This window comes from Carassius carassius, chromosome 2 (assembly GCF_963082965.1).
Source record: "Carassius carassius chromosome 2, fCarCar2.1, whole genome shotgun sequence".
Lineage (NCBI taxonomy): Eukaryota > Metazoa > Chordata > Actinopteri > Cypriniformes > Cyprinidae > Carassius > Carassius carassius.
Window position 1 is genome coordinate 7,568,766 of NC_081756.1, and position 14,930 is coordinate 7,583,695.

The 14,930-nt window shown below is 36.4% G+C and overlaps 1 protein-coding gene across 1 annotated transcript in view; it reads left to right on the forward strand.

The window, feature by feature from the left end:
* The first annotated feature begins 1,341 nt into the window (after positions 1-1,341).
* The window catches only part of LOC132101384 (cell migration-inducing and hyaluronan-binding protein-like), a 108,713-nt gene continuing 95,124 nt past the window's right edge, over positions 1,342-14,930 (forward strand). Inside the window, exon 1 of the mRNA XM_059506312.1 lies at positions 1,342-1,480. The gene's annotated coding sequence lies outside the window, so the exon portion shown is untranslated. The remainder of the gene's footprint in view (positions 1,481-14,930) is intronic.

Consider the following 14,930-nt stretch of genomic DNA (forward strand, 5'->3'; position numbering starts at 1 on the left):
AAATTCAGCTTTGCATCACAGGAATACATTCTTTTTTTTAAAGTATATTCAAATAGAAAACTATTATTTTAAATTGTAATAATATATCACACAATATTACTCTTTTTTCTGTATTTTTGATCAAATAAATGCAGGCTTGATGAGCAGAAGAAACTTCTTTCAAAAACATTAAAAATAGTAATGTTTCCAAACTTTTGGTCTGTACTGTATGTGTGTGTATATATATATATATATATATATAAATTTATTTTTCAATTTTGGTTTTAATACTAATAAATATAAAAGGATATAATATATAATAAATAGATATTTTAATTTATTCTTTCACATTTATTTTTTCAATTGCAATATATTCTTCTTCCATAATATCATAGCTGACATGTAAATTGGTAGTCATGTTAATGTTTAAATCTTTTGCTGAGAAGGACTTTTTATATGCATGCTGTTCATTGTATTTGGTATTCTCTGTATAGTAACCAGATCTCGACTACTATCGGAGATATAAAACAACCTCCATCCGTCCATCTGTTGTTTAAATAGATCAAAACCCCTCTAAAAAAATATGCACATTTCTTTTCAGGAAGTGATCATAATTATGTTCAGCATGCTTCTCAAAGCAGTTTTCAGTGTGTAAGGAAGAAAGCTAAATGCAGCTTCATGAGTCATTTAGGAGAACCTGTTTATTTGGAAATTTGGTTTGGATTCTCAAGTCAATATGAATCACAACAGGATGCCACTTTATGAAGTTTTGTCTCTTGGAACAATGATGATAGCGACCTCTATGGATTAAAACTGATAACTGTTATACAGTATGAGTCAACTCCCTCTCCCTCTCTACCGGGTCATAAATTCATAATCATTAGGATTCATACCAGTGCTGCTTTTCACAGATGTAGACAAAACTACAAGCGCATCTTTCCATCAGTGACAAGAATGACTTTCTCATTTGCAAGTCACTTTGACTAAAAGCATCTTCTAAATCAACACAAAAAGTAAATTGAATATAAGCACCTTTGTTGTTGGTGTTTTGAATAAAATATAAGCATCTACTGAAATGTGAGCAGAATAGAACTGAAGTCTCATCATGACGCAGTCATAAGTGCAGTTTGCAGTGTGTTGTTTATTTTTTGGGGCATGACCTTTTACATACTCCCTAATGATTAATCATCTCATCTACAGTCAGAAGCTTGTCGAACGCATGTGCAGTGTTTAGTTGGATATTGTACATTGAGTTCTTGAACCGCACGGGGATCCGTCGAGCCAATCAGATTAAAGTAGGCGTGTCATCGGATTCATCCGACCAATCGTCGCGCTGTGGGCGCGGCTTCGCACCGGGGTTGTAAACAGTGGAAATCGGGAATGGAGGTGTGTATAAATATCAGTGTGTCGCTCGTGCTGTCTTATGAACTCATGCCGCGCATCAGCTGCTTGTAGTCTGCACTGTTTCCGTGGAGCTGACAGCAATCTGCTCACGCTACAGGTTGGTCTGCACTTCTGGACCTTAATCTTTGTGGATTTTGAAACTCATGAATGATGCCACTGTATATTTTCAAGTGTAATCGAGTGAGAAAAGTGCGCTTTGATTTCTGCTATCTGTATCTCACTAGTGGCGGTGTGCGTCAAGGTGCGTCTTTTCTCATTTCGTTCCACGCATTACGCGCTCGTGTGTTTTATCCAGTGCCATTTTTGCATAATGTCAACAAAACCGGCGCGTGTTTGCAAGCAAGACCGGTCAGACATTGAACAGAGAAACCTATTCCAGTTATGTGAGTTTGTGGCAACATGTTTCGCAGGTGCAAGTTCAGACAAAAAGAGCATTAACAGCTCGCGATTGTGACACGCGCATCATTTCACCTGAGCGCCATCAGCACCTGATCGATTTGACAGGTTCATCTGATTCCGAAACTGACAGATTGTTTTCTTGCATTCTCATGTAACAACTGTTAGATATGTAATGTGATATGAAAATGTGGTACAGTAATGTGCAATAGTGTAATAGACTTCACTGAGTGTGATATTGTGTAGAATCACTATAATATTGTGAATGTAGTGCAAAATAGTATAGTATGGTATATTTCGGTATAATGTGGGATCATAGTGTGCTCTATTGAGTTGTATACCTAAAATATAAGCATGCACCTTTACCTTTCCCACGACTCCTGGAAAGTAGGACCAGTGTGAAGGACGACAGTTTCCACACATTTCATCATCTTCTTGGAAATCAAGGTATGTAGAGCTTTATTATCATCTATTGTGCATGTGACAATATTAAAATGCATACTTACACTGCAAATGGTGTAATAGTGCTCAGTATGTTGTGTAAACCAGTTTAGCCGGGAAAGAATTAGATCCGCATTCCACCCAGAAGCTTCACGGTGTCAAAGACAAAAGATGATTTCCATACTGCAAATACTGTGGAAAAAAATCATTTTCTTAATGGCATCTCCGTCTTTGTGGTCACAAGATGACTGGCATGGGACCAAAGCCAGAAGTTCATGTGTGGAATTCATTGTACTCAGGAAGTGTAGGCAGACTCTACTGTGTCCAAACAATGCAGACTGGCAGCAAGTTGTTTTCATGCATCTGTGAAATTACAGCCCCTCGTATGTGGTGCCCAGCTAGTGGGCAGTTGTTTTATTTCTAGCCCCATTCATCAGCCATGATTCATCAGCTAAATGGTGTGTGAAATTGTAGAGGGTAGATATTTCACTCTCAAGATATGCTGTGCGAGAGGGTGGGAGTTTATTTATTCATTTAGACTACTTGTTAGTGGAAACAAGGAGAATGAAACCTTGTCAAAGTGTTATAATTCATTCATAGTGTGTGCAATAGGAGTGCTATTGCTATTTTAGTATTTAATATACTAATAGTTTTAATATACAGTTAATACATTTTTAGTTTTAGTGATTTTAGTACTTCCCCCAGCTAACTCATAATGTTCTCATAACGTTCTAGCAAGGTTCTCTCAAAGTTCTGAACTAACAGTCATATGTTAATATGACATTTGTATAAAGTTATCTGGTCTTTGCCAACATTCTCAGAAACATTTCGTGTTTTATTTCTGAAGTGTTTTAGTTGGACGTTCATTTAATGTTTTTTGATGTTTTTGAATGTTGTTTTCATAACTTAATAAAACGTTCTGAGAACATATTTTTGTTAGCTTAAACTTTTTATTTTATTTGTGCTACAAATAAAAAATAAATTCTAATTCAGTAGAAACTAAAATATCATAGAGACTTTGGGTTTTGCATGGACAAGAACATTGCAAACAATGTTTAAAGCATCACACTGATGTTCCGGTGGCTGCTCCTCATGCTTGAACTTGAAATGGTAGCATAGCATGCACTTTTGAACGCAGTCCAACATTACAGCTCTGCAGAGCTGGATGTTTTATTGAGAGCTTTCAGCTAGTAGTTACTCGTGCAATGTGGGCAGGGGTCTTGTGTGTGAGTGTCAGCTATTTTAGGCTGTTCATTAAACACCTATGAGATGCAATGGCTGGCTTCAGGGTGACCTAGTTGAAGACAGGTGGAGGAGGACAGATGTCCTGTTGCACTGTGTGTGCATGTATGCACGTGAGTTTAGTACACAGTGTTCGAATATGGCCAGTTCCTTCCTATTGCAACAGCCTTTTAGTCAGGTGTACGCCTGTCCTGTCTTGAAATGAGCTTTCTAGGTTGTAGAGTTGTTTTCCAGTTTTGTCAGTTTTGACGTTTTATTTCAGTTAGTATGTTGCTTTAGTTAGTAGATAGCAAGGCAGGACACTAGGTTTTGGCACAAAGCCCTCTGTATTCCCAGTGCCTGTATCTTTCTCTTATTCTCTCTCTTTCATCCTTTCTCTTGCCTCTGGGCTAAATCTAGGCCTGAGTTATAAAACAGCTTGTAACTACAGTCCACGCCTGACCACAACAGATACAATCCTTGAAAAATCACTAAAGTCATATGAAAGAGTGCATATTTTAGCACCTTATCACCAATGACTCACTTGTTTCAAGCTGCAGTTAGAAAAATGTCATAAATGGCGTATCAAAAGCATCGTGAACCTTTATTTCATGACTAACATATGAAGTCATTATTTGCTTGATTCCTTGACAAGCCCTTCTTATCAAAGCAATCTGTAATTATGAAAAGAGTAGTTCACTGAAAAAATAACATTCTGTCATTATTTCCTGTTGTTCCCAATCTAATATTTTTTTTCCAGTGGAACTCAGAGGATAAATGTTTGAAGAATCTTCATGCAGTCCTTTTACACATAACTTTATAGTGATCACGACTGTCAAGCAGTGTTCTTTTGGTATTATTTATACTGTACCTATACTATTATAGTGTTTATAAAAATTTTGAAGTATGTTTCAGTAACTTTGATTTGTGCTTTAGTCATTTAGCTTTAATTTTTTTTGCTTGTTTGTTCAAGTTAAAGTTTTTTTTTCTTTTAAGTTAGTTTTTAATCTTATATTTTACTTTATTTCAGCTTTATTTAAATGAACAGAAACACTATTTTTAATAGTTGTACTATTAGTTAACAAAAACAATACTGCTGTCAAGCTCCAAAAAAGAATTAAAAAAGCACCTGCAATTCACATCTTAAGGATTCGTACTTGTGTTAGAAAACATCTAGACACAGCGGAATAGAGTTGAGGGGTCTAATTATTTTTAACGTGGCGTCTTAACAATGTGGTGCACATGGTGTCAGATGCTGAAAGAGCATTGAGATGTTTTGAATGTTGAAAGACGTTTATGTTTACATGGGTTAAAAATCCAAAATGTGGAAAGCAAGAATGCATCTTTATTTTATAATTCCTAAAAAGAGAGAGAGAGAGAGAAAAAAAAAGAATTGGCATCAATAATATTTTATATTGAAGCCATTTAATAGCTTTGTATTAAGAACACATATGGCCAAAATGTATTCATTGAAATATACTCATTGTGATTAAAAATTTATATTCAGTAGATATGAGGATTATCAGTTAATAACCACTTGCATTTCAGTCTATTCCTTACACAAACTTATTACATGACTGCATATAGTATGGAATCCTGTTTTTGTTAAATAAAAAATGTAAATTTGATTTAGAATCTCACAATTCTGAGTTTGCTAAATAAACTCAGAATTTCAAGATATATATACACAGAATTGCGAGATTTAAACTCAGAATTGAAGATTTAAACTCAGAATTGCAAGATATAAACTCAGAATTTCAAAATATATACACACAATTGTGAGATTTAAACTCAGAATTGAAGATTTAAACTCAGAATTGAAGATTTAAACTCAGAATTGTGAGATTTAAACTCAGAATTGTGAGATTTAAACTCAGAATTGTGAGATATAAACTCAGAATTTCAAAATATATACACAGAATTGTGAGATTTAAACTCAGAATTGCGAGATTTAAACTCAGAATTGTGAGATATAAACTCAGAATTTCAAAATATATACACAGAATTGTGAGATTTAAACTCAGAATTGCGAGATTTAAACTCAGAATTGCGAAATTTAAACTCAGAATTGTGAGATATAAACTCAGAATTTCAAAATATATACACAGAATTGTGAGATTTAAACTCAGAATTGTGAGATTTAAACTTAGAATTGAAGATTTAAACTCAGAATTTCAAAATATATAAACAGAATTGCGAGATTTAAACTCAGAATTGCGAGATTTAAACTCAGAATTGCGAGATTTAAACTCAGAATTGCGAGATTTAAACTCAGAATTGCGAGATTTAAACTCAGAATTGTGAGATTTAAACTCAGAATTGCGAGATTTAAACTCAGAATTGCGAGATTTAAACTCAGAATTGCGAGATTTAAACTCAGAATTGTGAGATTTAAACTCAGAATTTCAAAATATATATACACAGAATTGCTAGATTTTCAACTCCGAATTGTGAGATTTAAACTTAGAATTGTGAGGTATAAACTAATTCTGACTTTTTTCTCAGGATTGCAATATATATATATATATAATATAAATGCAAAATAAACATTTGTGTTATATGGAAAAATATCAGCACCGAATTTGCAACTATTTGTTTATTTATAGCTAGCACATTTTGGTCAAATTGTATTCATAAATAAAGCTGGCACACACCAGCCCACAGTGCACCTGTCGTGTTTTGTATGTCTAGTGCATCTGAGAATGTTTGTGATATTTCCAGTGCGTCTGAGCTTTGGCTTTGGCCTGCTGCAGTCGGGGGGATTGCGGCGTTCATCCACATAATGTCATGACACTTACCCCAGCTCATTTCCATGTAAATGAATAACTACACGGGATATGGAATATTGACATGAATATTGAAAACAGCGAGAAGATGGCAAGTGAATGTAATGATTTCTATCTGCAAGAGGCCCATCTCCATTTATCACGGAGTTGGAGTCAATTGAAAGGTGTAAACGAATTTGAGTTTCTTCTCATGTGTGTAAAATTTGATAGATGGGTTAATTTGTGCTTGAGGTGTAAATGTAGGGTCTGTTAAGATTTGCTAATTGGTTAATTCTAGGCTCTGGTTAAGCCATACCTGTATGCTGTCAAGGGTTTAAAGATGCAATTCAATGTCAGATTGTAGTTAGTGCTGATTGAATTTTAAGTCTCAAGAGGCTGTGAATTGCATAGCTGTGTGTTAAAAACGGATGGCATGTGGTTGTAGCTACTGTATATAAAATAGTGGTCACCTTTATTTATATAGCGCTTTATAGAATACCGTGTCAAAACAGCTTTACAGTGTTAAACAGGAAAATAGTTTGTTTATAAGAAGATAATAACGGAGTCATTATTCCAGCTAAAGTCATTTTATTGATGATTCAGTGATGGCCTGGCCTGTTCATAACAAAACAGGAATTCTTCCATAAAGCAAATCAGTGATTTAAATAACCGGACATATCTATATTACCCCTGAAGATGAATGGTTGGTTTGGTTGCCTTGTATAAACAATATGATTTTGGCCATTTGCACGTTACAAAGTGCACTAATGCATACAAGCATCTGCACATTTACAAGATCGATGAAATTCAACCTGATTAAATTTTCCACCTTGATCATAAACGGACCCGGCAGCATGAAGAAGCTGCACGTGTGCATTCATTTATTATGACCAAAGATCGCCTGAATCCATTCCGAAGAGCCTCAAGGTTATGAATTTGCAGGTGTATCCTGACAGCACCATATCTCTCGGATGGTCTATAATCTCTCAGTTCACGAAATGAACAGCACGTTTGTCAGCCCTGACGCCTGTCAGAAGGTAGAGTAATTCATTGGCTGTCAGAAGGCAAGCAACAGCCTTGTTTTCAACGCAGACTGTCAGATGTTACCAACAAACAAGGTAAATTGAAGAAGCTTGAGGAATACCAACAGCTCTTAAAACTGAAGTAAAGTAGGAGTCCTTTGGCTTCCATTTGAGAAATGCATTTTTGGCAGTGAAGACTTGATGAATCTTGCGGTGTCGTCTCCTAACAAGTCGTAAAACTAACCACCGAGTCGTAAAACTAACCACCGCTAAGAAACATTTATTCATTCTTTTTATACAAAGAATCCTGAAAAAAGTATCATAGGTTCCAAACAAATATTAAGTTATATTAATATATATATTAATATAATATATTAATATAATATTAATATATACACACACACACACACACATACATGTATATCTGGAAAAAAGTCATTTTGCTTCCATTCTGCAAAAGCATTTTTGGCACTGAAGATGTTTTATGAATCTTGTAGTTTAGCGGTGTCAGTTCGCAACAGGCTGAACAACTAGCCACCAATTTGTGGTAAAGGAATGCATTGCGGACTTGACTGCTGTCAGGTAAATGACTGGTGACTGTGAACCCATGTATACCTGGCAGGAGCAAACACCTGCTCCAAGCCACTAATGTATGGGTTGCTAGGAAAGACAGTGAGATTGCTGCATGAAGCTGTAATGATACAGACAGTAGTATTCCCTCAGGATGCATGTTAACAGAAGTGTTGCATGCACAAGGGCCGCTCACTTTCTCCAAGACTGACTTGTAGACCCTCTAGGGATCTTTGTTCCCTAAGACGGAGAAGAATATCAGACCTCTTACTGCCATCTTTATCTGTGGTTGGGGTTGGAGCTCTGCCATCTGCTGACAGACAGAAATGGAGCTATATGTCTGAGAACACCCTGACCATCCTCAACGTGCGTGTGAGAGATATGGCTGTCTGTTATCCTTGCGACGTTTACATGATTTTTGTTTTGTTTTTTTGCCGATCCTCACAGCACAGCCACAGGGTTAAATTATAAATAACGGTGGCAGATAGACAAGAACATGCAACAAAAGATGATTTATGGCATGAGAGATGCCGCTCAAGTGTTTTCTCATGTGAATTGCTCGTGTTTGTCGGGATGCTGATTATTGATTCTGAGGGGGGTTTAGTTTGGGGGAAACGCGGATGATCTGTAATTCAGCTGTATCCTGATAAACAACAGCAGCAGGGGGGTTGTTGATTAGAAACTGTTGTTGAGACAGATCTGGGAAAATGGAAATCAGAATTGTTTGTTGAATTTTAAACTCAACTGAAATGATTCTAGTGATCCTCGCAAAGCAATCCCAGACTTGTATATGTGGAGTACAAATGGTCCGTTTTTGAATTCATGTCTTTTACACATGAGTTGAGAAACTATGGGTCGCACTAACTCGGGTGCGCACTAGGCATGAAACACTCAAAAAAATAAAGGTTCTTTATTGGGATCGATGGTTGCAATAAACCTTTAACATCCATGGAATCTTTCCATTCCACAAAAGGTTCTTTTATAGTGAAAAGAAGTTCTTTAGATTCTTAATATGTTCTCCACGCTAAGAAAAAAAGGCTCTTTTAAGAACTGTTTACTGAAAGGTTCTTTGGGGAGCCAAAATGGTTTTTCCATGGCATATCTGTGAAAATCCTCCTTTAGAATATTCATTTTCGTAAGGTGCAACCAGTTGTTATCACTTGGTTCCATAACCTCTTAAAGGTACAATGTAAAGGAAGTATCAAGAGATATTTTCTTCCATATTGTGCCGTGCTTCAGAGTGAAATGGGTCCTTGTAAGTCGGTGATTTAGTTCTATCCGTTGGTTGTTGATTGGATGGAGGCAAATCTGGAAGCAAGTTTGTAGTGGATTGTAGGAAAAGAGGTGGGGTTTAAGCTGACAAAATGATTGAAGAAGTCCAGCATATGTTACTAGAGAGAGGTCAGAAGTTTCACCTGAAGAGTTTTTGACTTTTTTTTATAAAAAAAATTGGATGAATCGTTCACAATAAGAGTAATACCATGCATTTAAAAAGTAATTACAAATAATAAAAAATAGCCACTTTAAATGCTCAAGCTCTTTACAGTCAGGTTTATTCTGATTGGCTGTCAGTTTTTTTATTTTTTTTATTTTTTTTTTATCATTCATCAGCTGAAAATATCTCAGCTGTGATTCCAACTATATTGTTCTCTGTGTTGTATTCATTACAATTGTGGAGTGGAGTTCCCTGTGCTCATAAATTTAGAATGATTATTAAAACAATCAATATCATTATAGTTATCATACTAGATGTTAGCAATTGATTCAAGCAGTTGTATGAAACCAGTTTGCCAGAAAAGGCTGTCTGGGGTAAATTTAATTTGAAAATCTGTAAGTACACCATTATTAATGGCATAACATTAACATTTCTGCATGCTCCCGGTCACATTTATTATACCACAATACATTTCTCATTGCTGTCTCTAAATTAATTGCCTTTGGAGAGCAGCTCACGTTCTTTGCATCTGTTGCCTGCACCTGTGTCATCACCATTCTGTGTGTGTAAAGTTAGTCTGAAAATCCAAAGGGACAAATATTTCAATAACACAATGAAACAGTATCTTCTCCTTCTCTAGTTTGTTACACAGCTACAGTAGTAAACATATGCCATTGTTGGTGAAGTGCCTAACAACTCCAAAAAGTACATTGCACTTGCCTTATGTTTTCTCCAAATTCCTAAAAAAGTACCTGCTGAGGAAGATGCATTACTTACATAAGGACTCGCTCTAAAACACAAAGCCAAAGCTGCTTCCCCAGGGCAAATCCAGCATCTGCTTGTTCCACTTAGCTGGATGCTAAAATGTGCTTCATATATTAGTTTGTGACCCTTAACCCTTCAAGGGCATGTTTAAGGTCTTGTAAAATATTGCAGCTTGCCTGAGACCGAGAGCTAAATATAGTCATTCGGCCTTGTTATTGTGTTAGTAAGGTGGTTAACAGCTTGTATTTAGATATTATTCTGATACAGATATCCTACAGATAGATATCCTGCTGTTAATGTGAAATAGTCATCCGTTTGAGTACTGTAACAACCCTTAAACTTTTGATAAGTTTAGCATGGTGGCTAATTGCCAACCTGACAACATAAATGGCGGCATGCTAACTTTAGCCATTCAATGCATAAGAAGCAAATGCAGCAATTTTATTACACCCACTCCTCATTAATACCTGCCTATCAAATGTACCAGTCACTATCAGGAAGTGGCTACTACAGGAACGTGTCTGATTATAATAGTTTATGAGAGAATTTCTGCTAATCTGCTAATCCTAACAATTTAGCGTCTACATTGTTCAGCATGTAAGAAATGCAACCTCTGGAATACATGCAGCACTGAGAGTTAATTGCCTCTCTGGGGTGACAACTGGTTTATTTTCCGTTAGTGGAGAATCAAATCATGGGGACACATTTAGCATGCTTGTTTCCCCTCCAGGATGTTGAAGACCCATCAATGAGCGCTAAAAGTGTGTTGTGGTGTCATGAATATCAAGCAAGCTCTGTGTTCTGTTGGTGTATATTGACCACATGTTTGTCCACTGCAGTGACACACCCATTTATCAAGTCCTTGAAATGCAATCTACAGTAGATTGTATCATGTGCCACTGAGTACATTCCTTACTAGAGGTCAACGACTGCCTGTTTTCCTCAGGGAAATGATCACAGACAAGGTCAGGAGTGATCTGTGTCTTGCTTCAGATCATATTCTACTTACTGCCTGGCTAATATTGTTCTGGAACATGGAACATTAGGCAAAGAAAAAGGCAGTATCATAAAAGGCAATGTGCACATTTTTGTCTCAGTGTCTCAACAACCAATTATAACTCAAAAGTTTCTACCATTAGGTTGGGAACTGAAAACCGATTCTGAATCAGAATTTTATATATATATATATATATATCCAGTGAAGCATTCTGGACATTTCTTTGGCCAATGCAGTATAGATTCTTGAGCATTTAAGTTTTCAGATGTTCAAGAGTTTTTTAACAAAATGAAAATCATTCAATTTTAGCATTTTCAATAAATAAATAAATACAACATGTTCTGTGCAGTTACAGTTGGTTTGGGTGCAAATTGGCACTGAGTAATAATTTATGCACTAATAATTTGTGTGTTGCACCAGTAAACCATTCATATTTGATAGTTCCTTAACATTTATTATTTAAAAATACATTTTTTTCTTTTAAATGGTTATGTATCACCTTTGCTGTATCATTGTATCTGTAAAAACAAAAGAGAAGGTTTTAACATGCATAAAATACATTGCTAACCAAAGTACTTCTGTATGCAGATTTAAAGGATGCTTATTGGGTCAGTAGAGGTAAAATTAAAGACATACTAGCTGTTTACTAACCAGCTGAAGTGTGAATTTTACATCCCAACTTCTGATGCATCCTGACCCAGAACTGTTAATAGTACAATTCCAAACCTGTGTTCTCAATATCTTGATTTCCATTCACAACAACCCATCAATCAAAAAGTTTGTTGGCAAGTCCTTGAGAGGAATTATCATTAATATGATTTTTAATTTTTTTTAAAGGGAGTATAAAATCAAGCGATTGGCGGAGGTAGAACGTAGCAAGGCTCAGGCGAATGGAGCGATGAGTTGATCTACGGCCTTAATTTCCACCATATGGCCTTGAGTGTAAAAGCTATTGCTTGATTTCAAACACATGCTTTTTCAGGCCAGTAAACCTACAGGATTGTGGGATGTCAGTCAAGTCTGCTCCCAGTGAACTGGAATCAGCTATTAGCCAGCGTGCTGTTGTGTAACTCTGACTTTCGGCTGGATTTTTGCCCGGTCATTGAAGCCAAGTCTGCAGCCCTGGAGCTCCACCACGAGATTCCGCTTCAGATAAACGCGTCATCCATTGTCTGATATATGCACAGCTTTATGAGTGACTCCACTGTCATCATTTTAGTCACTTCATTAACACAATCTTTGTTAAAAACCAACGGCAGGCCTGTTTGTCTGCGACCACCTTGGGCGACTTAAGCGGATTTGCAATTAGAATAATGGACAATCTTCCATGAAATCTTATAAAACAACACTGAATTAAAGAGAGCTACAAGAGACCGAGCAATTTAAATAGGAAAGGTGGGAAGAAACGAGTACAAAGAACGTCTGAAAGCGATACTTAAACCAGGCCTATAACCTTATTTAGGGGCCCACATGTGGTCTGAGGGGACAAGAGAAAGATTTGCAAATAATTAGTGGCTCTTAATTGAATATTTTCCTCCTTTTGTTCGACGCCGTTTCATTTACAATCCCTCAATCGTTCTACCTTTCGTGCCTCCAATGTTTTCAATAAGATTAGCACTGCGGTTTGAGGTGTATCCCCTGCAGATAAACGCTTTGGTCGCTTGAGATTTTGAAAGTATGCTATTGTGTTTTGAAGTCAAACAGTGTTAATGGTGCAAACATCAAACGTTATAGTAAGGTATTGAAACTCTTGAATAGACGTTTGGTTTAGTGAGGAGGAATGGTAAGTCTGAAGGTCTGTTTTTGTCTGTCTTGGCTGCTATTTTTTTATATATATCCTTGGGTAAAGGACAACTTTTGTCTGTATTTATGAACACTAATAGCGTTTTTTAGCTACTGATGGAGTTTTCAATTGTTTGCTTGTTTGTTTTGTATCAGAAGCAGCTTTTTTCCCTCTGTGACCTTCAGCCTCATGCACTGAACAGATTGAGCAGTTTATTTGTACAGTGATTCACACTAGCGCTGACGTGTTGGCTTTGTGCATGTGTGAGTTTCTGTTTGAGCTAACATGGCAACTATCACTCTCTCAGCTTGGATTTATCTGTTTTCGCCGTCTCTCTGGCTCACTCCCATTATTCTTTCATCTAAAAAGGCAACTCAAAGCCAACATTCTTCGCTTTATTGCTTCAGCTCCTCCTTAACACTATTAAAAAATGTATCCGTGTCATTGCATTAGATATCTAAACATCAAACCAAGTAGCATTTGTGCTCAAATCCAGCAAGGTTTTTTTTTGGCGCTTAATGACTTCTAATCAACTGGTGTTTTGGTGATTTTTAGTGGATATTTAAACTCAGTTTCCCTCAAGTTCAACCTTAAAACACCCTAGCATACAAAATAATTTCAGATCATGCAGGAAATATAAGCAATAGTATTTAATGTCATACCCGAGGACATCTGTTTTTAGTAAATGGTAAATTACAAATGCTTATAACCAAACGTTAAATGCACTGTAACAGTGTTCATCTGTTTTACCATCAGAATTAGGCCGCCTCCCACTCCTTCCAAAACCCACCATCCAATGACATCAGCAAAACCTCATTTGCAAAATGATTGACAGACAGAAAGTGGTTTTGATTGGATAAAAAGTGTAGTCCTCTCCCCTTGACTAGCTTAAAATGTCTGCTTTTGCTGTTTTATCTTTCGAAAATGCCATTTGATTTGACATTTTGTTATCTAACGCAGTGACATTTAGACATTTGTAAGTCTAACTTGTCCAAATACTTTTCTAGATTCAACTCAATCCACAACCTCCCAAGACAAGTCCTGGCACCAGCTCCTGAAATCAGCTGGCTGCTCGGACTGACCTGTGGGTCAAGTCAATAGTCTCTCTGAAGTCCACACACATATATAGCTTACAGCAGCAGGTGCCGCTGGCTGTACAAAAGGCCCAGCTATGTCGCAGCTGCAGTGCATCAGCAGAAAACACATCACCACACACATCTGCTGGTGTAAATCGCAGCTGAAGTCTGCCAAGATACACCGCGCCTAACCTCCAGAAGGCTGTGTCAGGCAGAATTATCGTCCTTGAGGGTGAGTGATTTGTATTGGATCGTTACATGCTCTAATGGCACCTTAACACCTAAGGAGAAGATAAAAAATCCCAATGATTATGTGCAATGATATCAGTTTAATTAATAGCATTAATGAAGTCTGTTTGCAACCCATTTTTGTGAATGCAAAAATGTTTTTGAGTAAATATATATATATTCATTCAAAATTGAACATTTTAATTGGACCATTTTAATTTCTTGTTGAATGGAGTGCATGTTCAAATAGTTGCATTAAAATGTCATAAAGAGAGAGAGAGGGAGAGTGATGTGGGACAGGATAAAAAATTTCAAATTTGAACTTGCGGCCCATTTGACTGCCACAGTTCATTGATTTTGATTCATATACCTTCAAATGTGAACCACACATCTGTTAAGCTTTGAAACTGACTGGTTAATCAAAGTGCTACCATCTTACTGAATGCATAATTTAGTTTTTCAAATAGAAAAAGTGCAAGCAGTCTGTATTCACTGATGCAGTGCCATTTAAAAGTTTGGGATTGGTGAATGGAATCTCTTATGCTCACCAAGGTGGCATTTATTCAATAATAAACACAGTAAAAAACAGGAATATTCTGAAATATTATTGCCCTTTCCAAAAACTTTTTCTTTTTTTCCATGTATGTTAAAATATAATTTATTCCTGTGATGCAAAGCTGAATTTTCAGCATCATTACTCCAGGCTTCAGTGTCACGTGATCATTCAGAAATAATTCGAAAATATGCCTAATTTGCTGCTCAGGAAACATTTCATGTTTTTATCAATGTTGATTAATATTGCTTGGGAAACAGTTTTTTTTTTTGATGAACGGAAAGTTCAAAATAAC